Raw genomic sequence first — 26,683 nt, 5'->3', positions numbered from 1 at the left:
AAATATAATTCTTTCTCTTAGCAAGTATTTGATCATTTATTAGAATAAAGATCTCTTCCTTTAAGATACACGTTTTGCTTGTTACATCATTTAATAAATACATAACACAAACAATGGCTCTTGATAACATAACATTTGTAAATGTAAGTACAGCAGAGTCATTTGTTTTATTTATTAGTTTTACACTTTAAAAATGCTGTGTTATTTTCAACCCAAAGTCTTTTTCACAGATCAGTTTGTTCTTCAGTATGTTTCTTCTGATGAGGTCTTACATTAGTGAATCTCTCTCCACAGATCGAGCAGACGTATGGCCCTATTTTAACAATCTAAACGCACTGTCTAAAGCGCACGCATGCAGGTCTAAATGGGCGTGTCCGATTCCACTTTTGTCAATTTAACGACAGGAAAATAGTTTATGCGCCAAGCGCACGGTCTAAAAGGGTCGTTCCTATTCTCGTAATGCGTGTATTTTGGGCATAACGTGCAATTAACCAATGAGGGTCTCAGCTCTCATCCCCTTTAAAAGCAAGTTGTGTAGGCATCATGCCTTATCTCGATTTAGAAAGTGGAATTTGTAAACCGAAAAACAAAAGAAGAAGAAGGCCACCAGTTTAAGATTGATTTTATTTGTATTGAAATTGGTTTTTTTTTTAGATTTAAACCTTTAAAAGCCTTTTTCTTTCAGTCACGGAAGTGAAATAGCAAGCTTTTATTTGCTGTAAATGTATGGATATTCTACAAAATCAGTGTAATAATCTGCAAATATGCAAGAAAAGGTTTGTGCTCTAAAAATACTTTATTTGTAACAAACAGAGGTTAAAGAATTTACAAATGTGCAGAGAACAGTTTCAGCACTCGGACAGCGCCATGTTTTTTTTTTTAAAGCATTACCTAAAAATGTTTCTCATCTCACCATATCCACAGGTACAAAGTCATCATATACAATTAATTCATAAGGTAGCATTTAAAAACAGAAGCATTTGTTTAAAGCAAAACAATTTCTTACCAAGCTACAGGTCAAGCAGCTCTTTACATCTTCTAACGTCTCATAATCGGTCCTCATTTAAGTCCAAGAGACTCAATAATAATCTTTTACATTTTAATCCTTTAATTTTTCATATTATAAAAGGGTTGTGTTCTGCTGTGCATCCATGTGTGTGATAAGCAAACGCGCACTGTCGTCCTGTATTACTAACGCGCTCATTAAATAACAAAAACAATATTCCGTCATTGACTTTAGAGCAGGTTTTAGTTGGTTAATGGTGTAGTCTATTTTAGTTGCCTCACAATAGCACCGCACCAAGAATGCACCTGAAAACACCTCGTTTTCAGACCAGAACGCCCATGGGTGCAAAATTGGGCGCAGATGCATTTGCTATTTAAACAACTTGGTGCTAGCTAAACGTGAAAATGATAATTTCGCCAGGTTGAAACTAGCGAAAGACACTTGTGTCGCACATTGCACTGGATGTATGATAGGGCCCGTAAGGTTTCTCTCACGTATGAACTCTCAAATGGGCTTTTAAGGAATCTGGCTTAGTAAACGTCTTCTCACACTGAGAACATTTGTAACGGTTTTTCACCTGTATGAGTTCTATGGTGTTTCACTAAAACCTGATATGGTTTCTCATTAGTGTGTATACGCACATGTTTCTTTAGATTACATTTTTTGCTGAAACTCTTCCCACAAACAGTACAGTGATGAGGTTTCTCTCCTGTATGAACTCTCTGATGAACTTTAAAAGTACCTGGTTGAGTGAAGCTCTTTCCACATTGAGAGCAGACGTAAGGTTTTTCTCCAGTGTGAATTCTCTCATGGATAATCAGATTCGATTTCTGACCGAAACCTTTATCACAGTGTGAACACGGATAGCGTTTCTCCTCAGAGTGAATATTCTGGTGTGATTTTAATGAACTTAAAACCCTAAAGGTTTTTCCACATTCACTGCACTGATACGGTCTCTCATTGGTGTGTATACGCAGATGTCTCTTCAGATGATGGTTTCGGCTGAATCTCTTCTCACAGTGAGGACACTCGTATGGTTTCTCTCCAGTGTGAATTCTCTGATGAAAATGAAGACTTTGTTTGGTGCTGAAATATTTGCCACATTCAGTGCAGTAGAAAGACTTTTCAGCACTGTGTGTCCTCGCGTGAACTTTTAGCTGAGATAAGAAGCCAAAATCCTTTCCACACTGCTGACAGTGAAAGTGCTTCTTCTTCTTCTCTCTGTGCACTTTTGAATGATGACGTTTATATTTTTGTAAGGTAGTGAAGCTGATCTCAGATCTGGTGGAGGTCAAGAGTTTTTGTTCTGGATTTCTATCTAAATGTCTCTGTGAGCTCAATGTCTCTCCATCGGTGATGCAGGTTTGTGCCGTCTGTCCCTTATTTGATGATAAAGACGTTATTTCTCCATCCAAACACGAATCACTGATCTTATCTGAAAGACAACAACATTAGAAATCTCTTATTTACATTTACACCAACTGCAAACACACAAACAAGAGGTTCAACTGAGATTCTGTATGTTTTTTCTATTTTCAGTTATTGCTGCTAATGGGGTCGTAACTACTTATTGACTCTAAAGCTGCGTCTGTCCATTGCACACAACACCCAATAGATCAGAAGTCATTTATTTCCTAGTGTGGAGAGTTGCACAGCGACTCCATGGAGTGGACTGGGAATCTTCAGATGTGATTTTAACCCACACCTTAGTTAACTTAAAATTCAACGACTTTCCAGGTCTAATACCCTCAAATTCAAGGCCTAAATGTGGGGACATATTTCAAGTGAGAGCAAGGTTACATTGTGTTACCTTTTAAGATACATTGTTACTGCTTCCTTTTCGAGGGAACTCGCGCTGCGTCACTGCGGTGAAACTTTGGGGACGTCTCCAGGGGTAAGTGTGTCTGAATGTGCATATCAAATTCAACCAATGGTGAGGCTTAACCACAAAGACAGGGTGAAGCCAGGAAGTATATCACTATCTGAAATATTGCCAAAGACGGCGTTACAGGGACGCAGGAAGTATGACAAGGGAGACGCAGCGTCTCGTTCCCTTCTCAGGGAACAACAGTTACATACGTAACCAGAGACGTTTTCATTTGTCAAACACAACTATGCAAAAAAGCATGCGCATAGAGAAGATGTAAGCATTTAAACGAACAGCTTAGCATGTGTGCTTAAAGAGTCCAGAAATAAAAAAACAATGTCAACTTTTTTTTATTGTTTGTTTGACATCGCGACTGACAGCTTTATGATCTACTGTAATGCAAGGATCTAATATAATCTTATGATATTTTTTCTTTAACAGTTAATCAAACATTCACTTTTTCACTAACAGATTATATCTGACTGAATTCTTGCCAAAAGAAATATTATTAAAAGTGTAAATCTGTCTATGTGTGCATATATCAGGGTTGTGCGTCTGTGTGCATGCATGCATCAGATCTTTCAATCAATGTGAGGAAGATCATTTTTGAGTATTGTCACTCTAAATAACTTTTTAAACATCAATCAGGTCCCGAACTTTATCTCTTTTGATAACTATTTTAACACCACGCAAGTCCAGCACTTTATTTTCCAATTCCTCCAACCCATGTTTTAAAACCGAAAACCAAAATCTCCGACGTGCAAGTGGATGGACACGCATTATTTGTATTAGTTCATATGTAAGGGATAATGTAGAGGCAGCCGGTAGTTATCGAGAAATAAGCCCCGACAGTGTGATCAGGATCTGACGCGAAGCGGAGGGTCTTGTATCACACTGAAGGGGCTTATTTCCCAATAACTACCGGCTGCCTCTACATTATCCCGCTTATTACACGGCTACTTGCCACATAAGAAAAAAAACTGGACATGAATATGAATTTGAAACATTTTATTGGCATATTTGTTTTAAATTAACATTTTTATCCTTCCGCGAAACTTTGCACAGATGCATAAAATGATCGTAATACCTTATTAAGATCCTCTGCTTCATACTTGTCTGTCTCCATTTTTTCTCTTTTAGCCAGTCTTTGAGAAGTTTTAATGCCCATTCTGTATTTTTTTGTGTGTTGGCTTCGTAGCTGACATGCTTTATTTTGTCAAGTTCAGTCTCAGTAAGCTCTCTGTGTCTTGTCGTGGTTGTCCAGTGTTTGTCACAAGATGGCGCCAAACAGTAATCTTTATTGATCTTTATTGGCGCGGAGCGATTTTACTCGTGCAAGTAGTCCGGCTATGCGTTATTACTTTGGAGCGGTTATTATTTGAAAAGAACGAACCTGCAAATGTCTCAACTGACCAATCAGAATCAAGCATTCCAGAGAGCCGTGTAATAAAAATAGTTATAGTACAAATAAAGATTACTTTAGACGTTTAATTACTATTTACTGTAGGCTGCGTCTCAATTTATCCAAAAATGGGCCAAGCCTAGGGTCAAACAGAAATTGCGTGTTGCGTTAATCACACATTAATAAACTTAAAGCTCCACTGTGTAGGATCTACTCCCATCAAGCGGTGAAAGTTTTGCTACAAAGCAAAAGCAATGGAAAAAAATGAACAATTTGCAATGTCATTTGCCTGTGATCCATCAAAGCACACAGATTTATGTTTAACATGGAAAAAGTCTGATTGTCATGATATGTCCGCTTAAAATCACATACAAAAAGCAACCATAAACGCAGCTTAGACACTTCTTTTTTCATCGATGCGATGAAAAATATTACAGGGGCTGTTAAACTTGGTATTAAGATGTGTTTTCATCGATCGGATCACAAGTGGACGAGAGAGACGCATCACGTTTACACTTGGTGTTTAAATCTGTCTCTTTTTGTTCATTTTCGAGCGCTTCTCTTCAGATTACTGAGGAGATGGTCTGTGGACGAGTCCCTCTCCTGTCATTTAATCATGAGCGGGAGTAATGACGGGTTTAAATGGACGCGAACTAATATGTCAGAGTCCAATGCACTGTAAAAAAAACTTTGCTGCCTTAAAATTTTTTGTTAAATCAACTCAGATTTACAAGTCATGACAACAGAGATGAGTTGTCACAACTTATAAAATATAGTTGCGAAAAGTCAACTTAATTTTATAAGTTATAACAACTCATCTCTAGTCAAGATAAATAATAGTAAGTTGAAATGACTTGTAAATCCAAGTTGATTCAACAAAAAACTTTAAGGCAGCAAAGTTTTTTTTACAGTGTGCTTATGTTTAAGTAAACGTTACATGTCCATGTATATGTAAGAGCTTTCTCTGATATTGGTGAAATAAGATCGCTCAACTTTCACACGCTTGTAAGTTAAAATGAAACGAAAGACGCGCAGATCAGGCGCTTTTATCAATGAAAGGCTAAAAATAGCGCTGTACACCGTGTGTTTGTGTTAGAGGTCAGAAAAGATGAAAAACATTTATCTCAGTACCTCAGATTACATAAATGGGCGGAGAGACGGCGTGTGGCTGTTCGAACACATTAAACCACATGCGTGTTTACACTAACTGCATACCCATGCTATAGTTAGCCAAGGAACTATAAAACTTCAAGTTTACAACATAGACTGTATAGATGTAAACGAATATGCTGAATTACCTGTGGAGAAGATAGAAAGTAACTTAGCAACTTCAGTGTCCATTGAGCCCCATCTTGGAAAACTAACTCCAATATTGACTTTGGTCTTGATGTTTTTCCTGTCGCTCGCGGCCAGCTTGAGTGTACTCTGAAAGCGCGAAAGGCGGAGCTTGAATTTCAGAAATGTCCCTCGTCGGCGAATGTATTTCAAAGATGGAGGCACAACATGGATTCAGCCAGAGAGCAATACGACGGTATGTATTTTAAATAGCAGATTCTACACTTACGAGAATACTTTGATTAGTGGGGTGGAAGTAATTACACATGAATGAGCACATACTTTTGAAAGAAAACATGTTTTTTTGCTAAGAATTAACTAAAATAAGTACACAGTGGAGCTTTAATGTAGTTAAAATGAATTTACACTAATGCTTATTAACGCGTTAATTTTGACAGCCCTAGTTATTATACTTGTTGATTGACTGCTATGCGTTAGCGTTTGCTCCTGTACCAAAGAGAGTGCCCTAGCAACCATGTACCAAGACCTATATCTCTGCATCAGAACATTGTAGAGACATGAGGTGGCCTTGTTTTACTCGAGGCTTGATGTATACTCATTGGTGTATGCAAATTCTCTCCCTAGCAACCAGTGTACCCTAACAACCGTTAAGCGAGACATATATTGCTGCATCAGAACAACGTAAAAAAAAATTATTTTTGAGAAAAAGACATAGCACGGTGACAAGAGCGCAGGGATTGAGAGGGTACGTAAGTCTGTATAAGTGAGTGAATGTAAGGGGGAGCTGACCCAGGAGCAGGAGCAAATATACCCATGTGTTTTTTTGTACTATCCAAGCTAAATGAACCTGCATGCTGTAAAAGCTGAATTAAATGTGACCATTTTATAAGCAATTGTGTGTAATTCAATGTCATGTAAGGTAAAAGAGGAAACACACCTGAAGGAATAAAATCATCATGATTGTCATCATCTTCCTCAGTGTGATCTTCCTCTGCTGTAGTTTCTCTTCTCATCAGGTTCCCACTGTCCATCGGTTTAACTGAAGACATCTTGAGTTTGGTCTGCAGGATCTGCTGCTGTTCTCCAGCGTTACAGACAGAATCCAGAGACTCTGTGGAGGTTTGATCCTCCTGTAAGCTCTGTTTACTGTCACACACTGTAGTGTCCTGAGTGTCTGTGGGCTTTGACTCAGTATAAGAGAGTAAAGACAGACTGAGAACTGAGTCCTGTGTGTGTCTGGATGTCTCTTCAGAGAGTTTATCCAGCAGTGACTGTGGTGTGCGGCTCTGATCTCTGCTCATCCACACTGAATCCAGACATTCACTGGAGCTCCAAACAGTCACATACTCTGAAGATTCACAACAAACCCCATCCTTACAACACACACACACACACACACACCCACAGGTTTAGTTTGGTTATACACGTTACACAAGTTTATGGAAAAAATGAATGGGCTTTTTAGTGAGGGAACACTAAAAGTGTCCCGCTTACTTCCAGAATTTAGTGGGCTAGAGATCGATTTCATTATAATGTAACGATTAATCAAATATATATAAATTAGTATAAATGTTAATATGGTGATTATAAACCATTATTCCAAATTTTGCTATAGAGGGTATGCATGACGTCACTTTTCCACATGACCACACCAGAACTCGCCCTGTTGGGTGGCAAATGATTCAACAAAATGTCTCATAGTGTTTCATACCGACTGCTGTGCAAAATGCCAGTAAAACTGACTATTATCAGCTTAAATTGAATTTAGTTGGATTTGATAGCAGAGGTGAACAACACTTCGTTAAATTAGTTACATTTTCCAAGCATCTGTGCTTTATTAGGGTGTTTGTATTGGGAAAAAATTTACTTCACTACATTCTAAAGCATAGAATCATACTGTGTATTCTTTAATATTGCATATTAAAATTTATTAAATACCTAATTACATTAAAATTGTGTACTTTTAAATGTATTAGTACAGTCTATCGCACAACAGCTTTTACGCGTTTTCCTCGTGCTGTCGCTGATTTCACCATGCACACAAATGCTGACGCTGTCTTTTCGACTTTCGCCGAAGGTGACGTCACGTGCATACCCTCTATTAGAAGTTAAGCAATACCTAAAACAATGTATAATCTGATAAATAAGAAAGCCGTTAAATTAATTAATGTATGTAAGCATGTCCATGTTTTTATTTAAATTATAATTTTTTCTTCATCCCGTGACTAATGTTAAAAAACTGTTGAATATGACTGATTCAATAAAAAAATAACGCTAAAAAACTTGGGAGCCCTAACGTTATGTCTTTACATAAACTGCACAATGATTGATTTAAGAGACAGCTAAGGGTCCAACATACATCAGTTTACTCTCATTGTGTTTTAAAAGTTTTTTTGACATCCAGATCATAATGTCTGAGAAACAGACTGTTAAAGCACAAACACACAGAGTAAGATTATAAATGATTTGATGTTGTCTGATTCAGGTAAAGGATGTTTAAGCTGTACAAACCTCTCTATTCAGTCCTTCATCTCCTCTTAACCTCAGCTTTATCTCCAGTAACGCCACCTCTTTCTTCAGCTGAGATATTTCTGTGATAAAATCATCAATATCCAGCATGGACAGATCAGTTCCTACTGATTTACAGCACATCACATCCATCTCATCACCAACACTAAAATACACAGAGACAAGACTCGGTTTACACTCAATAAAACACTCTAGAGAGAAAAACACTGAGGATACATAAACAAATCAAAACACACGCGCTCTCTTTCTTTAGTGAGTTTATTTGTGTACTAAAGAGCTGCAGCGCCTCCTGCTGTACTGGAGAGAGAAGACGCTCAACACTTAATTCATTCATCCTGCTGTTAACAAATCTTATCATTTTCAACAGCCAATAAACTTTTTAAATTTGCAAAAATTGTATTCAAATACAGTTCTGAATGTTTATATAAAAATACCCGGATGTCACAGGCGCGTATTGAATCTTGAGATAGCCAAAGCTGTAAAGAAGGAGCCATGGATGGATCCCAATTCAGGGGTTGATGCTCCCACAGCTCGTTCATCCTTTAAAAGTTGCCAAATGAAGGGCACGAAACAGAGCTGCCTTCAAAGCATCCTTCACATGTATTCACAGTGTGACTCTACTGCTATCTACTGGAGATGTTAAACTAAATATAATTCTTTCTCTTAGCAAGTATTTGAATAAAATCAGATCTCATCCTTTAAGAGACACGTTTTGCTTGTTACATCATTTAATAAATACATAACACAAACAATGGCTCTTGATAACATAACATTTGTAAATGTAAGTACAGCAGAGTAATTTGTTTTATTTATTAGTTTTACACTTTAAAAATGCTGTGTTATTTTCAACCCAAAGTCTTTTTCACAGATCAGTTTGTTCTTCAGTATGTTTCTTGTGATGAGGTCTTACATTAGTGAATCTCTCTCCACAGATCGAGCAGACGTATGGCCCTATTTTAACAATCTAAACGCACTGTCTTAAGCGCACGCACGCCAGTCTAAATAGGCGTGTCCGATTCCACTTTTGCCAATTTAACGAAAGGAAAATGGTTTATGCGCCAAGCGCTTGAACTCTGCACTAAGATAAATCAAAGAATCTCTTACCATATTGAGAGCAGACGTAAAGTTTAACGACATGCAAATGGTTTATGGGCCAAGCGCACGGTATAAAAGGGTCGTTCTTATTCTCGTAATGGGTGTGTTTTGGGCATAACGTGCAATTAACCAATGAGAGTCTCAGCTCTCATCCCCTTTAAAAGACAGTTGCGTTGGTGTCATGCCTAATCCAGATTTAGAAAGTGGAATTTGTAAACTGAAAAACTAAAGGCGGCGTCGGCCACGAGTTTAAGATTGATTTTATTTGTATTGAAATTGTTTTTTTTAGATTTAAACCTTAACCTTTAAAAGCCTTTTTCTTTCAGTCACGGAAGTAAAATAGCAAGCTTTTATAAATGTATTAAAACGAAGGAGAACTCCAAGGAGGGAAGGACCAAGGGTTGGAACAGGAAGCAATTGTGAATACAGACATTGATTTGATGTGATGAGGTATATACCAAGACCCAGGGGCATCTGCTGCTTCAGAGAGAGCCAACTTCTTGACATGCCCAGCATCAACTAGCTTCTGGATCTCTCTGGTATAGGTTTCCGCCTGTGAGGGCTTTTGGAGCAGTCTCCTCTCACAGCTGCGAAGACGGGACATAACTGCTTCCTTAGGGGCCTTTAAGGGGGCCAGGGATCTGCTCGGAGGAGAGGTGTGGCATACCTTAGGACGTCATCAACAGGAATTCGAATGGTTTGAGTCTCCAGCTGGTGATGTGCATCTCGGTCCTGTTTAGAACGAACAACCAATTTTGTGTTCCTCAAAGGTACTGTGTACAGCTGCCACAGTTTTTGCACATTGTGGTGAATGTCATCAGGTGGACATTTAAAGGAGATATAGTGACACTTTGTGGAGGGAGAGCTGACAATATCTCTAGCAGGGCCCTGTAACGTCCAGCCAAGACGGGTTTTGATAGCTGCTGGGGCTCCGGGGGGGGGGGGGGGGGCTAACTTTACAGGCAGTCTTGGAGTGATCAGGTGGGTATGAGTAGGAGGGGTCTTATATTATCATGCTGCTTTAAGGGAATCTGCCTGAGATGGGGGTAGCGCCGCTGGAGGGATTTCACAGGATGAGAATGTTCAGATAAGGAAAGATAATATGCAGTGAAAGCATGCCTGATGGCGTAGGTTTTCTTTGGATGGGCCTTTGGAATGAGGGTGAAGGACACGATGGAACCGTTTAGAGTCTGGACATCCTGTCGCACTGTCCTCAGCTTCAGGCTCTCAGACTCCCCTATCAATCGAAGTTTCTGGGCTGCAGGATGCAGAAGGATCGTAAGTTCTGATCTATCATCTAGTATGGCATACGAGTCTAAGGACTTGTTTCCATTACGTAGGGTCACTTCAACTACCTTTAGCAGCAATCGCTAGGATGGTCTAGGTATAAATTCTGCACTTGCCTCTGGTTGATGTTGCATAGGACCTGCAGATGTTTCCCATTACATTGGTTGCAGCGTCCCTTCAGATCACACTGGTTTGCAAAGTGGTCTCGTGCACACTGCCAGAATCGTTTCTGTCCTGTGATCCAACTAGCTCTCTGATCTTCAGTGAGCTTGAGGAAGTCATCACATTTACTGACGTGATGTTCAGGTGAGTTACAGTAAGCACACAATGGACAACGTGTGGATGTGGTGTTGAGGGGAAGCTGACTGACCCTAGGAGGTCTTGCTACCATGGAGTTTAGCTGTAGCTCTGAATGGGTGAGAGGGTGGTGGCCTTGGTCGGACGGTTGAAGGGTTCTCTCCCTTCTGGGCTGGCAATGGGTTTCCTGTTGCAACCAGGAGGAAAAATATAGGAGGTTATAGCATAGGGGACCTGGTCTACTCAAATGAACTTAGATAAAGGAGGCGTGGTGGGTGCATTATTTTTAGATTTAAAAAAAGCATTTGACACCGTTGACCACGACGTTCTTTTATCAAAACTCTCTTTTCTGGGAATGCAATCAAATGGATGAAATCATACGTAACTGACAGAAAACAATGCACACGCATTAACAATACTCAATCTACCCATCTAAACTGTAAAATAGGTGTTCCTCAGGGACAGCTAGGTGAGGTAAAACATATAATGTTTGTTTGATTGTTTTGCTGGATTTATTACATAATTATTGTATTTATTAAATGTATACTGTATTTCTACTGATTTTTGTATTTTAGGGTGCCTGTTACGATCTGGCTAGGGACAACAGATGGAAATTAGCACTCATAGCTAACTCTGGCTTGTTTACAGCAAGTAATTTGTCTGTTGATTAATGAGCATTGTCCCTATCAAATAAAAATGAACTGAACTGAAACTCATGCTTCTCTTAAACTGACAGAAGTGCTCACTGGGTAGTTTCTCTAGTAGGCGTTCAACATGTGAGCCACAAGTAAGCTCAGAGTGACCTTCGGGACCCATGGACTGGAGGAGACCCACTAAGGCCTCTACCATCACCTATACGGATAGCAGGCATCTCCATTATAGCCCGGAGCTCTCTGAGAGAAAGCTGTCTGGGTTGGCCATAACGCTCATCTAGGGCCCACATAGCTTGAGTGTAAGGATCTTGAGCATAAACATAAGCTAAGGCAAGCCGCTTTGGCTGATCTACCTTTAAGTGATCCAGTAAGATGTGATATTTATACTGCTCTGACTCTCCTGGGTCTAATAGGTTGGATAGGGCCATCTTTAACATCATATATTGGCTTTCATCTTCTCTAGTAAGACCAGGGAATGAGGGACCTTCTATCTTACTATATGGGTGCAGTCGGCCTAAAGGGGGGGCTAAATGGCTTGGTGAGGGTGCAGAACTATGGTGGTGAGGTTGCACATTTCGGGGCTGGTATGTTGGCTGGGCAGAGTGGGCCATAGCTCTAGGCTGAATTTGAGATGACGACATGTAGGCTGGGAGTGGGAGCAGAGGGTTATGCGAGACTGGGATTTGACCCGTGACCGGGAACTGACTATTGTCAGAAGGAATCGTGTGCTGCCAGTACTGAACAAAGGGCTGACTGACAGGGGCATGGCTTATAGGAGGTGGATAAGGAAGCTGCTGCCGAGGTGGAGAAGGAAAGGGCTTGGTGTCACGAGTGGTAGCCTGGGGTGGCATTGCAGCATGCTGGGCTTGTGATGCTACTAACGGAGGGACAAAGGTTTCAGGGAGTGGTACTTTTTTTTTTTTTTACCTTTATTTAACCAGGAAGAGACTCATTGAGATTAAAAATCTCTTTTTCAAGAGTGTCCTGGCCAAGGGAGGCAGCAGTACAACCACACAATACAGTACACACAAATACAAAATACACAGCAACACAAAAAATAGAAATAAAGAAAAAACTAAATCCCTCAAAGTCAACCAGAATCCTTACACATCAATTAAAACATCCACATCCAGATGTGGCTGCCTGTGAGTCAAATAACATCATTTTAAAAGCGGCCAGTGAAACCAACTTAGTTAGTTTCATAGATTCTTGCAACTTGTTCCATGTTGAAGGAGCAGCAAACTGAAAAGCCTTTTTTCCTAACTCAGTTCGAACCTTTGGGACAGTTAAAAGGAAATGATCCTGGGAACGAAGGTTATAAGACCCAGTACCTTTTTCACTTATATATGTCAGGAGGTAGGATGGAAGGAGACCTAATATTGCCTTGTATATAAAAATATGCCAATGTTGAAGTCTCCGTATTGATAAAGATGACCATCCAACCCGATTATACAGTTCACAATGATGAGTGAGGGCCTTCATACCAGTGATAAACCTCAATGCTCCATGATAAACACTGTCCAATGTATGTAAACTAGTAGACGACGCATGCATGTATAAAACATCACCATAGTCAAGTACAGACATAAAAGTGGCATTAACCAGCCTCTTTCTAGATTCAAACGAAAGGCAGGATTTAATTCTAAAGTAAAACCCTAATTTAAGTTTTAATCTATTTGCCAGCTGCTGAATGTGAAGGCTAAAAGAAAGAGATTCATCAATTAAAATACCGAGATATCTGTACTTAGAGACAAATTCAATTTTTGTTCCCTGTGTACTGCGAATTGAAGGCACATTTGTTTTAGGTTTTGTATTTGTAAAAAGCATAACTTTAGTTTTATCTGCATTAAGAACAAGTTTTAACTCATAAAGATTCTGTTGAAGCATGTTGAAAGCAAGTTGTAACTGGGAGAGGGCCTGGTCAACAGTGGGTTCTGAGCAATACAGTACTGTGTTATCAGCATAAAAATGAAATTTGACAGTAGACACATTGTGATCAATGTTATTAATATAGATGATAAATAACAATGGTCCTAGGATTGATCCCTGAGGCACACCTTTTGATATTTTCAGATAGCGAGATGTGCTACCCTCCGCCTGCACACACTGAGTCCTATCTGTAAGGTAGTTAACAAACCAGCCAATAGTTTGCTCACTGAGCCCAGCCCCATACAGTCTCTGTTTAAGTACTGTATGGTCCACTGTGTCGAACGCCTTTGAAAGGTCAATAAAAAGGGCTGCACAATGCCGCTTGTTATCCATTGATTCAATAAAATCATTTAAAACTTTAAGAGCTGCTGATGTTGTACTATGCCCTTTTCTAAAACCAGATTGGAAATCAGATAAAACATTATAACTGTTAAAATATTTCTTTAACTGATCACTGACAAGGGATTCTAAAATCTTGACCAGCACTGACAGTTTAGAGATTGGTCTGTAGTTATTTAAAATGGAAGGATCACCACCTTTTAGAATGGGAACCACAAAGGCTGATTTCCAGATGGGAGGAATCACATTTGTGTTTAAACACAAATTAAAAATATTAGTCAGGGGTACGGCAATAAAATTTCCTGCAAGCTTTAAAAAATAGGGATCCAATTTATCAGGGCCTGCGGATTTTGTTGTGTCCAAGTGCTTAAGGGCTTTATTTACGTCTGAAACTGTGATAGAACTAAAACTAAAAGGGTGGCTAAAAGGATTTAGACCAACAGTCTCAACCGTAGAAGAACAACAATCATGCTGAGTACTGAGTGACTCAAATAAGAATCCTGAAGCAGTGAAATGTTCATTAAAACAATCAAGCATTTTGGCCTTGTCAGTAATTTTTTGAGAGTCAGTTACAATGCTTGAGGGAAGCTCAAGGCCTTCACTCCCTGATAGCCACTGGATGCTGTAACGGAACAGGACCGCACCCGCAAAACGATAGAGCCGGAGTCGTTCCTGAGTCCAAACGCACATCGGGCCGAAGCCGTTTCTGATCTGTTTTTCGGGGTTGTTGCGGACAGAGGTGTAAAATGTGCCATGAGTAAAAGTCCTCTCCAGTATTTTGTTCCAATCTATTTGCTAATTAGCACCGTTTTTCAGCAGGAGGTGACCACCTGACTCGTTGGTGTTTTAAGCCCTCAGCGAAGCCTTCAAGGCAGCGCTGCCTGGAAGGCACTCCCCGTGCCCCGAGCGTTTCAGCCAATCACAGCACTGGTGCTGCATATCGAGCCTTCAGCCAGCTTCTGGAAGTTTGAGCTCACTGTTGGTCAGGTGAGTAGCGCAGATATGGTAAGATAGGAATGTGACGGTATTGAATTCAGCTCGAAACGTTTCGAGCGTTAAAGTGACGTGTTTCTGCGTTTTCACGTGTCCGTGGCAAGACTTTCTTTTTGTGCCAGTTACACGTGTTGGTTAATCATTTTTATTTAATTATCTTACAATTGTTGCTTGGGATTAGAACAACTTTCTGTTACATAAAATGACATCCACACCCCAAGCGAAAAGAGTTTTAAATTCTGACAAAAAAAAACATAACCAATGCTTAAAATGATGTCCACATTATGCCAAACACAATTTTATCCTCACCCGAAAATTGTTTAAAAATCAGACGAAAACCACAAATCCAACCCCATCCCATGCAATGGTTTGAAAAAGAAAAAAATGGAGGAACCAATACTGACGCTGCGTTCGAAACCGCCTACTTCCATACTATATAGTAGACAAAGTAGTGATTTTTGTATACTTTATTGTATGGTAGGAGGCAATTTCGGACGCAGCATGAAACTGGCACGAAAGTGGCGCTGCGAACATGTGAAAACGCAGAAACACGTCACTTAAACGCTTGAAACATTTCGAGCGGATTTCATTATCAATCACATTTCTATCTTACCATATCTGCACTACTCACCTGACCAATGGTGAGCTCGAACTTCCAGAAGCAGGCGGAAGGCTCGATATCTAGCACCAGTGCTGTGATTGGCTGAAACGCTCGGGGCACAGGGAGTGCCTTCCAGGCAGCGCTGCCTTGAAGGCTTCGTTGAGGGCTTAAAACACCAACGAGCCAGGAGGTCACCTCCTGCTGAAAAATTGTGCTAATTAGCAGATCCTGGAACAAAATACTGGAAAGGACATTTACTCTTGGCACATGGATTTTACACCTCTGGTTGCGGATATGTGCCAGCGCCGATCCAGCACCGCCTGATCGTCAGTATCGGCTCAGATTCGTATTGCAGATCTGGACCAAATCAGTGTCAGACACAGCTAACGTCTTTCGGTTACCTGTGCGAAAAGTGATCTGGGCCAGATCTGTAAAATGATATAAATACTGAACTGATGTTTGAGCTGAAACCTCTATCTGGCACGGATCTGTTTCACAATCAGAAAACGTCTCTGAGATAGAAACGGAGGCAAGGGGCTTAAAACGGATCCGGGCCGAATGTAATTGCTATCTGGGCTGTTTATTGATAATGACTTGACAGTTTTCCAAAATTTTGACGGATTATTGAGATTATGAGTGGTTTGAGAAAGAAAATAGTCAGCTTTAGCTTTTCTAATTTTAAGGGTACATGCGTTGCGCAGCTGTCTGAAGACCAGCCAGTCAGAATTCTTGTTTGATTTCCTGGCTTTTGCCCATGCCAAATTACGCTCGTGGAGAGTGGTCACTAAATCTGGTGAAAACCAAGCATTTTTTCGGCCTTTGACCCTATATTTCTTTAGTGGGGCGTGCTTATTAATTATGTTGGTAAACCCCTCATAAAATAGGTTCCAGGCACTTTCAACGTCTCTACTGATGTTAATTTTTTCCCAGTCAAAATTAGACAGATCATTAAGGAATTTTTCTTCTGAGAAATGCTTCCCCTGCAAGTAAGCTTAAAATGGGCCTGTATGGGCATAGCCTAAGGGCCCCACACAGGTTTGCTCACTGGCGAAACGTTGGCCCCTTAGCGCTGGCCCTGCATGGGCAGCCCTCACTTAGCCCCCAGGAAGCCCTCACATAGAGAAATCCCCAGAGTTAAATGAACACTGCTGGATGTATACATTGTCCCAATCTTACAGAGTGTTAAAAAGTAACAATGAAGCAGAATTAAAAGCGCTGTTATCCTCTCTCTCACCATCTCTGTCTGAAACCTAAAATTGTATTTTTACATCTTATTGGTAGAGTCATTTTCTTACTTTAGGTTGAGATTTTGTTTCATTTAAAGTCACCACTATTGTGATCAGTGTTTGATTTAGTTAAACTTGACTCGTGACTCTTACATTGTTCAATTGTTTGATTGCTATAACTTTGTGTGTTTAAGACATGTTTGTTATAGCAGAGTGCGATACTTTGGTGGTGGTCAGTTCAGTAAATAAAGTCTAAATATCATCATATAAAAACGTATGTATTAATTTATTGTTTGCACACTTATCAGAAGAATCTTTCTCTGACAATGTGATACTATAGTATGAGATCCAGCTCTCTCTTTGTCTTTCTGAAGAATTTTGAAACACTGACACTCAAAATTAACTGCTTGACAATGTAGACACTTAAACATCAAGAATCAGAGTATGAATCACAATGATGGTGACAATAAAATGAAAAGCTTCATGCTGCAATGCATGCTGGGTATCAACAAATTACAAATCTCATCCAGGACTCCCAGAATGCACTGCGGCATGAATAAATAATGACCTTTATTTACCATTTTCTTTGTCACCATTGTTGAGATTCATACTCTGATTCTTGATGTCTGTGCAGCTACATCATTCAGCAGTTAATTTTTATGTGCAAACTATCAAAATCCTTCAGAATAATAAACTGCTATGAGAGTTCTGGACCTTACATTGTAGTATTTCATTATTATTAACAGAAAATGATGCTTCTGATTAGGGGGGAAAACTATATTAATAAATCTGTTCATTAAATGATTACGTTTGATGTTGTTTATGTATCAACCATCAATATTCAATTACTATTGCCTTTTCTTTGCTATAACATGTGTTTTAAACACACTTAGATATAGCAGCCAGAAAACACTAACAAGCCAACGGTCAAGAGTCAAAGTCCAATTAAAACAACCACTGATCACAATAATGGTGACTTTAAATGAAACAGCCAACATCTTAACATAAGTTAAGAAAATGACTCTACAAGTAAGATGTGAAATGCAATTTTAGGTTTCAGACAGAGATGTTGAGAAAGAGGATAACATCGCTTTTATTTCTGCTTCATTGTTACTTTTTAACACTCTGTAAGATGGGACAATATATACATCCAGCAGCGTTCATTTAACTCTGGGGATTTTTCTGTATGAGGGCTTCCTGGGGGCTAAGTGAGGGCTGCCCGCGCAGGGCCAGCGCTAAAGGGCCAACGTTTTGCCAATGAGCAAACCTGCGCGGGGCCCTTAGAATAGCCCTAAGTGGGCCCATAAAGGGCCATCGTAGGCTTACTTGCAGGGTCATATTACGCTTGACTATGATGTGTGGTTTAATTTTTGAAGTTTTAGTATTTCTTACTGTTGCTACGACACAATGGTCACTGATGTCGTTTGCAAATATGGAGGCAGTTGAGTACTTGTGAGGAACATTAGTTAGAATCACATCTATTAACGTTGATTTTTCCGGATTTTTAAGGTTTGGCCGTGTGGGACTGTCAACAATCTGGAAAAGATTTAATGAATCACAATTAGCTCTAAATTCATCAGATACTGGTTGTAACCAGTTCCAATTAAGGTCTCCAAAGGCTACTAATTCCCTAGAGTTAAAGTCAGAGAGGAGTTGCATTAAGGAGGGTAGAGCACCACTAACAGCTGAAGGTGTCCTGTAACAGCCAACAACTGTTATAATGAGTGATTTTGAAACTTCAAGCTCCAGAGCTAAAAATTCAAACTGTTTGACTAATGATTTGGATAGCAGTGTTTTAACTTGGTAGTGACTTTTAATATATATTGCTACACCCCCACCTCTATTGGGGCGATCAGTCCTAAAAACATTATAACCACTGATATTAATTTCTTTATCTGAAACCGATTTACTTAACCAGGTTTCAGTCAGGACGAATACATCAGCATCTGTAGAGAGGGCCCAAATACGCAACATATCCAGCTTAGGAACAAGACTACGTACATTCAAGTGAAAGAAACCAAGACCCGATCTTTCTTTAAAATCTGCTGGGGTGTTAAAACTTAGTGGGATACTTGGGCCTGGGTTGGGCTGTACATTCCCTGACATCAACAGTAATAAAACAATTAAACATTTGTGCTTTAGTTGTTTCATGTATGATACATTTCTTCTCCATCCGAAATTGGAGGTGTGGTACATACAAGAGGTAGTGATAAAATGATCATATAACATCATAGTACTGGACAGGCAGACTAGGTCAACAGTATCAGAGAGGAAAAGTATGGGCAGAGGGAATAAAGCCACATTAGTTGAACAACCAAATGTACACGTGCCCTTGTATGAGTCACACGGTCTTTGAAACACTGGACCAGAATAGCCATTCCAGCAGTAAATGCCCCCAGTAGGACATAAGAACAGAAAAAAATAAAAACATAAAAAGGCAAGGACCAACCGCATCTTTCTCTCCATGGCCGTCGAACCATCCAGGAGAGACAGAGTGTTACACGGGACCTGGACGAATTACAAACAGGTCTTTGTGGGATAACGGAGTCCAGGTATACGATGAAATCCGATGCGGGTTTTCCGAATCTCCGCAGCAATCGCTAATATCACGTGTCGTCACTAGTAAACAGGAAACCCAGCGAGTGAAGCAGTGCTGTGGATACAAGAGTTGAATCAAGACAAGCCGCTTCCAAAAAACATCGGATTATATCTTGAAAGCAGCTGTAAAAACGAGGGGAAAAAATCACTTTCCTTTATCATGGAGCGATCAGGCACATCAAAATCAGCAACACGTCTACAGTCAAGCTCCAGCAGGCTCCAAGCCCCGACCAGCCAGCACGAAACAGATCCTCAAGCGTTATCAAAGTGCTCTGCTATAAGACTACAGCACCAGATCACTGGGGATATATCAGTCCCGTCTTGGACTAGACTTTCGTCATAGAACATCCATCGTCGCAATACCACCAACGAGAATGACAAATATACCCTCTTCGTATGAGTAGTAATATTGTTTCAAAGCACACGAAGTAAACAGTATACTGTTTTCAAATTATCCCATGAACATTATCCTCTAAACAAACAAACAGATCAATCACGCACAATCACGCACAAACAGAGAGACGTGCTGCCATCTTGGAATGAGACTTGCAGTTAGTGGCGGCACTGAACGAGACCGCGAGGAGTGGCCTTGGTCTAGCATGCAGCGCTGGATTAGTCTACCTTGATTCTTTACTTCAAATAACTGCTGTAAGAGCTCAGTTTGACGGTCAGGAATTGGGGCTACATGAGGGACATGTGGGTACTCGGGGGCTAGGGCTCTTCCAGAAGGGAGAGGTGAGGGAGGGTCCATTGCTGGCTCTGCCTGTGGTCCCGGCTTTTCCTCTTCATCCTCCTCACTGGATAGTTGAGGTGGCTCTTCCTCCTCAAATTCGTACTGTGATTGATACTGAGGTCCAACACCACAGATGTCTGCAGAGTGAAGCGGTGGTGGCTCTGGTAATTCAGTAGTATGTTGTGGCCGCTGATCATATTCCATGACGTAGTCATCATAGCGTGCAGGACGCGAGGCTTGGCGGTGAGGACGCTGAAATAACGAAGGCAGGGAGTGACTGGACATTTCCACTGGTCGTCAATGGATCCGGCTCGAAGGACCATGAAAAGGAGGTTTAAGAGGGATGGGTAGGTGGCTGGCTTGAGACCAGTGGAGGTGTCGGTAAGAACAATCCAGTCCAGTCACTTTAATTACACAGTGTTCTATTTGTGAGGCAAGTATTTGTATGTGTGTGGTTTCTAGGAGAAAATGATATAGGATCACAATTAATTACATAAGGCCACAATACAATTGAAGGAAAATCTAAAATTCGTACAAGAACTCAGAATTCAGAAATTAACCTACAAACAAGTCAATACATAAATATTGTAAGCCCCATAATTAACCTATAAATACTCAAATGCATAATCTTATAATTACAATAGAAAGTCACATGAATATAAACCAAATTAAACAGTTTAATCAAACAATACATTCAAACAGACAAACTGAAAGGAATGAAAGATTCATGCTCACTTCTCATAATTAACTTAACATAAAACTTACATAGTTCAATAACGCACACAAGGCAGGAGACATAACATCTTTCCGCAGCACCACACAAGAATCCTCCATGTAGCATGAACAAAGGGCAGGGGCTATGCACAGGTGCTGTCTAATAAAGCCTGTGGCTGATTGAGGCCAATTAATTAAAGGTGTGGTGAGCTGCATGGGGAACTGAAAGACAAAGTAGGCGTGGCAACAGGACAGAGGAGAAACTTCCAAACATGTATGGATATCCTACAAAATCAGTGTAATAAAATCTGCAAATATGCAAAAGGTTTGTACTTTAAAAATTCTTTATTTGTAACAAACAGAAGATAAAGAATTTACAAATGTGCAGAGAGCCGTTTCAGCACTCGGACAGCGCCATGTTTTTTTAAAGCATTACTTAAAAATGTTTCTCATCTCACCATATCCACAGGTACAAAGTCATCATATACAATTAATTTGTGAGGTAGCATTTAAAAAACATTTAAAAACAGAAGCATTTATTTAAAGCAAAACAATTTCTTACCAAGCTACGGGTGAAGCAGATCTTTACATCATCTAACGTCTCATAATCAATCATCATTTAAGTCCAAGAGACTCAATAATAATCTTTTACATTTTAATCCTTACATTTTTCATATTATAAAAGGGTTGTGTTCTGCTGCGCATCCATGTGTGTGATTAGCAAAAGCGTATTGTCGTCCCGTATTCCTAACGCGTTCATTAAATAACAAAAACAATATTCCGTCATTGACTTTAGAGCAGGTTTTAGTTGGTCAATGGCGTAGTCTATTTTAGTTGCCTCAAAATAGCAACGCGCCAAAAATGCACCTGAACACGCCTCGTTTTCAGACCAGAACCCCCATGGGTGCAAAATTGGGCGCAGATGCATTTGCTATTTAAACAACTTGGTGCTAGCTAAACGTGAAAATGATAATTTCGCCAGGTTGAAACTAGCGAAAGACACTTGTGTCGCACATTGAGCTGGATGTATGATAGGGCCCGTAAGGTTTCTCTCACGTATGAACTCTCAAATGGGCTTTTAAGGAATCTGGCTTAGTAAACGTCTTCTCACACTGAGAACATTTGTAACGGTTTTTCACCTGTATGAGTTCTATGGTGTCTCACTAAAACCTGATATGGTTTCTCATTGGTGTGTATATGCACATGTTTCTTTAGATTACATTTTTTGCTGAAACTCTTCCCACAAACAGTACAGTGATGAGGCTTCTCTCCTGTATGAATTCTCTGATGAGCTTTAAAAGTACTTGGATGAGTGAAGCTCTTTCCACATTGAGAGCAGACGTAAGGTTTCTCTCCTGTATGAATTCTCTGATGAGCTTTAAAAGTACCTGGATGAGTGAAGCTCTTTCCACATTGAGAGCAGATGTAAGGTTTCTCTCCAGTGTGAACTCTCTCATGGATAATCAGATTAGATTTATGACAGAAACCTTTATCACAGTGTGAACACTGATAGCGTTTCTCCTCAGAGTGAATATTCTGGTGTGATTTTAATGAACTTAAAACCCTAAAGGTTTTGTCACATTGACTGCACTGATACGGTCTTTCATTGGTGTGTATAAGCATATGTGACTTCAGATGATGGTTTCGGTTGAATCTCTTCTCACAGTGAGGACACTCGTATGGTTTCTCTCCAGTGTGAATTCTCTGATGAATATCAAGACTTTGTTTGGTGCTGAAATATTTGCCACATTCAGTGCAGTAAAAAGACTTTTCAGCACTGTGTGACCTCACGTGAACTTTTAGCCGAGATAAGAAGCCAAAATCCTTCCCACATTGCTGACAGTGAAAGTGCTTCTTCTTCTCTCTGTGCACTTTTGAATGATGACGTTTATACTTTTGTAAGGTAGTGAAGCTGATCTCAGATCTGGTGGAGGTCAAGAGTTTTTGTTCTGCATTTCTATCTAAATGTCTCTGTGAGCTCAATGTCTCTCCATCAGTGATGCAGGAAAGAGTTTGTGCCGACTGTCGCTCTTTTGACGACAAAGACGTTATTTCTCCATCCAAACACGAATCACTGATCTTATCTGAAAGACAACAACATTAGAAATCTCTTATGATTTACATTTACACCAACTGTAAACACACAAACAAGAGGTTAAACTGAGATTCTGTAGGTTTTTTCTATATTCAGTTATTGCTGCTAATTGGGTCGTAAGTAGTTATTGACTCTAAAGCTGCGTCTGTCCATTGCACACAACACCCAATAGATCAGAAGTCATTTATTTCCTAGTGTGGAGAGTTGCACAGCGACTGCATGGAGTGGACTGGAAATCTTAAGATGTGATTTTAACCCACACCTTAGTTAACTTAAAATTCAACGACTTTCCAGGTCTAATACCCTCAAATTCAAAGACTAAATGTGGGGACACATTTCAAGTGAAAGCAAGGTTACATTGTGTTACTTTTTAAGATACATTGTTACAGCTTCCTTTTCGAGGGAACTCGCGCTGCGTCACTACAGTGACACTTTGGGGACGTCTCCAGGGGTAAGTGCATCTGAATGTGTGTATCAAATTCAACCAATGGTGAGGCTTAATGAAAAAGACAGGGTGAAGCCAGGAAGTATATCACTATCTGAAATATTGCCAAAGACGGCGTTACAGGGACGCAGGAAGTATGACAAGGGAGACGCAGCGTCTCGTTCCCTTCTCAGGGAACAACAGTTACATACGTTACCAGAGACGTTTTCATTTGTCAAACCCAATTATGCAAAAAAGCATGCGCATAGAGAAGATGTAAGAATTTAAACGAACAGCTTAGCATGTGTGCTTAAAGAGTCCAGAAATAAAAAAACAATGTCAACTTTTTTCTTTCTTTTATTGTTTGTTTGACATCGAGACTGACAGCTTTATGATCTACTGTAATGCAAGGATCTAATATAATCTTATGATATTTTTTCTTTAACAGTTAGTCAAACATTCAGTTTTTCACTAACAGATTATATCTGACTGAATTCTTGCCAAAAGAAATATTATTAAAAGTGTAAATCTGTCTATGTGTGCATATATCAGGGTTGTGCGTCTGTGTGCATGCATCAGATCTTTCAATCAATGTGAGGAAGATCATTTTTGAGTATTGTCACTCTAAATAACTTTTTTAACATCAATCAGGTCCCGAACTTTATCTCTTTTGATAACTATTTTAACACCACGCAAGTCCAGCACTTTATTTTCCAATTCCTCCACCCCATGTTTTAAAACCGAAACCAAAATCTCAGACGTGCAAGTGGATGGACACGCATTATTTGTATTAGTTCATATAAATAGTTAGTACAAATAAAGATTACTTTAGACATTTAATTACTATTTACTGTAGGCTGCGTCTCAATTTATCCAAAAATGGGCCAGGCCTAAGGTCAAACAGAAATTGTGCGTTGCGTTAATCACACGTTAATAAAATTAATGTAGTTTAAATGAATTTACGTTAATGCTTATTAACGCGTTAATTTTGACAGCACTAGTTATTATACTTGTTGATTGACTGCTAAGTGTTAGCGTTTGCTCCTGTACCAAATAGAGTACCCTAGCAATCATGTACCAAGACCTATATCTCTGCATCAGAACATCGTAGAGACATGAGGTGGCCTTGTTTTACTCGAGGCTTGATGTATAATCATTGGTGTATGCAAATTCTCTCCCTAGCAACCAGTGTACCCTAACAACCATTAAGCGAGACATATATTGCTGCATCAGAACAACATAGAAAATTTTTCTTTTTGAGAAAAAGACATCGCACGGTGACAAGAGCGCAGGGATTGAGAGGGTACGTAAGTCTGTACAAGTGAGTGAATGTAAGGGGGAGCTGACCCAGTGGTGGTTTAAAAGCCCAGGAGCAAATATACCCATCTGTTTTTTTGTACTATCCAAGCTAAATGAACCTGCATGCTGTAAAAGCTGGATTAAATGTGACCATTTTATAAGCAATTGTGTGTAATTCAATGTCATGTAAGGTAAAAGAGGAAACACACCTGAAGGAATAAAATCATCATGATTGTCATCATCTTCCTCAGTGTGATCTTCCTCTGCTGTAGTTTCTCTTCTCATCAGGTTCCCACTGTCCATCGGTTTAACTGAAGACATCTTGAGTTTGGTCTGCAGGATCTGCTGCTGTTCTCCAGCGTTACAGACAGAATCCAGAGACTCTGTGGAGGTTTGATCCTCCTGTAAGCTCTGTTTACTGTCACACACTGTAGTGTCCTGAGTGTCTGTGAGCTTTGACTCAGTATAAGAGAGTAAAGTCAGACTGAGATCTGAGTCCTGTGTGTGTCTGGATGTCTCTTCAGAGAGTTTATTTAGCAGTGACTGTGGTGTGCGGCTCTGATCTCTGCTCATCCACACTGAATCCAGACATTCACTGGAGCTCCAAACAGTCACATACTCTGAAGATTCACAACAAACCCCATCCTTACAACACAACACACACACACGCACGCACGCACGCACGCACGCACACACACACACACACACACACACACACACACACACACACAGGGTTAGTTTGGTTATACATGTTACACAAGTTTATGGAAAAAATGAATGGGCTTTTTAGTGAGGGAACAAGTGTCCCGCTTACTTCCAAAATTTAGTGGACTAGAGATCGATTTCATTATAATGTAACGATTAATCAAATATATATAAATTAGTATAAATGTTAATATGGTGTTTATAAACCATTATTCCAAATTTTGCTATAGAGGGTATGCATTGACGTCACTTTTCCACATGACCACACCAGAACTCGCCCTGTTGGGTGGCAAATGATTCAACAAAATGTCTGTTTTTCATAGCGACTGCTGTGCAAAATGCCAGTAAAACTGACTATTATCAGCTTAAATTGAATTTAGTTGGATTTGAGGTGAACAACACTAAATTAGTTACATTTTCCAAGCATCTGTGCTTTATTAGGATGTTTGTATTGGGAAATTTTTTTACTTCACTACATTCTAAAGCATAGAATCATACTGTGTATTCTTTAATATTGCATATTAAAATTTATTTAATACCTAATTGCATTAAAATTGTGTACTTTTATTCTTGTTAAATCTTTTAGTACAGTCTATCGCACAACAGATTTTTCCAAATAAGACGCGTTTTCGCTGATTTCACACACAAATGCTGACGCTGTCTTTTGCCACTCAGTGGGTAACCGCAGTCACTTTCGCCGAAGGTTACGTCACGTGCATACCCTCTATTAGAAGTTAAGTAATACAATGTATAATCTGATAAATAAGAAAGCCGTTAAATGAATTAATGTATGTAAGCATTTCCATGTTTTTATTTAAATTATAATTTTTTCTTCATCCCGTGACTAATGTTAAAAAACTGTTGAATATGACTGATTCAATAAAAAATTAACGCTAAAAAACTTGGGAGCCCTAACGTTATGTCTTTACATAAACTGCACAATGCTAAGGGTCCAACATACATCAGTTTACTCTCATTGTGTTTTAAGTTGTTTTGACATCCAGACCATAATGTCTGAGAAACAGACTGTTAAAGCACAAACACACAAGATAAAGATTATAAAATGATTTGATGTTGTCTGATTCAGGTAAAGGATGTTTCAGCTGTACAAACCTCTCTATTCAATCCTTCATCTCCTCTTAACCTCAGCTTTATCTCCAGTAACGCCATTTCTTTCTTCAGCCGAGAGATTTCTTTGACGAAATCATCAATATCCAGCATGGACAGATCAGTTCCTACTGATTTACAGCACATCACATCCATCTCATCACCAACACTAAAAATACACAGATACAAGACTTTGTTTAATCTCAATAAAACACTCAAGAGAGAAAAACAATGAGGATACACAAACAAATCACACGCGCGCGCTCTCTTTCTTTAGTGAGTTTATTTGTGGACTAAAGAGCTGCAGCGCCTCCTGCTGTACTGGAGAGATAATACAAATACTGTAGATCTTGAAAATAATGTGCATTTTTATGCACACCAAGCATAAAAAATTCAATGACTGTACTTGACTTGTGCGTTGTATATTTAAATTAATTCTCCTTTCTGTATGACAGACACTCTGAATTTAAAAAATATATATATTTCAT

The 26,683-nt window shown here is 39.5% G+C and overlaps 1 pseudogene; it reads right to left on the bottom strand.

Moving 5' to 3' along the window:
* Nucleotides 1–82: 82 nt before the first annotated feature.
* Nucleotides 83–26,464, bottom strand: LOC135748000 (uncharacterized; annotated as a pseudogene).
* Nucleotides 26,465–26,683: the final 219 nt, after the last annotated feature.

The sequence above is a fragment of the Paramisgurnus dabryanus genome, chromosome 24 (assembly GCF_030506205.2).
Source record: "Paramisgurnus dabryanus chromosome 24, PD_genome_1.1, whole genome shotgun sequence".
NCBI classification, from domain to species: Eukaryota; Metazoa; Chordata; class Actinopteri; order Cypriniformes; family Cobitidae; genus Paramisgurnus; species Paramisgurnus dabryanus.
Note: the sequence above shows the minus strand (reverse complement) of the source record. Positions and strands in the feature narration are given on the sequence as shown.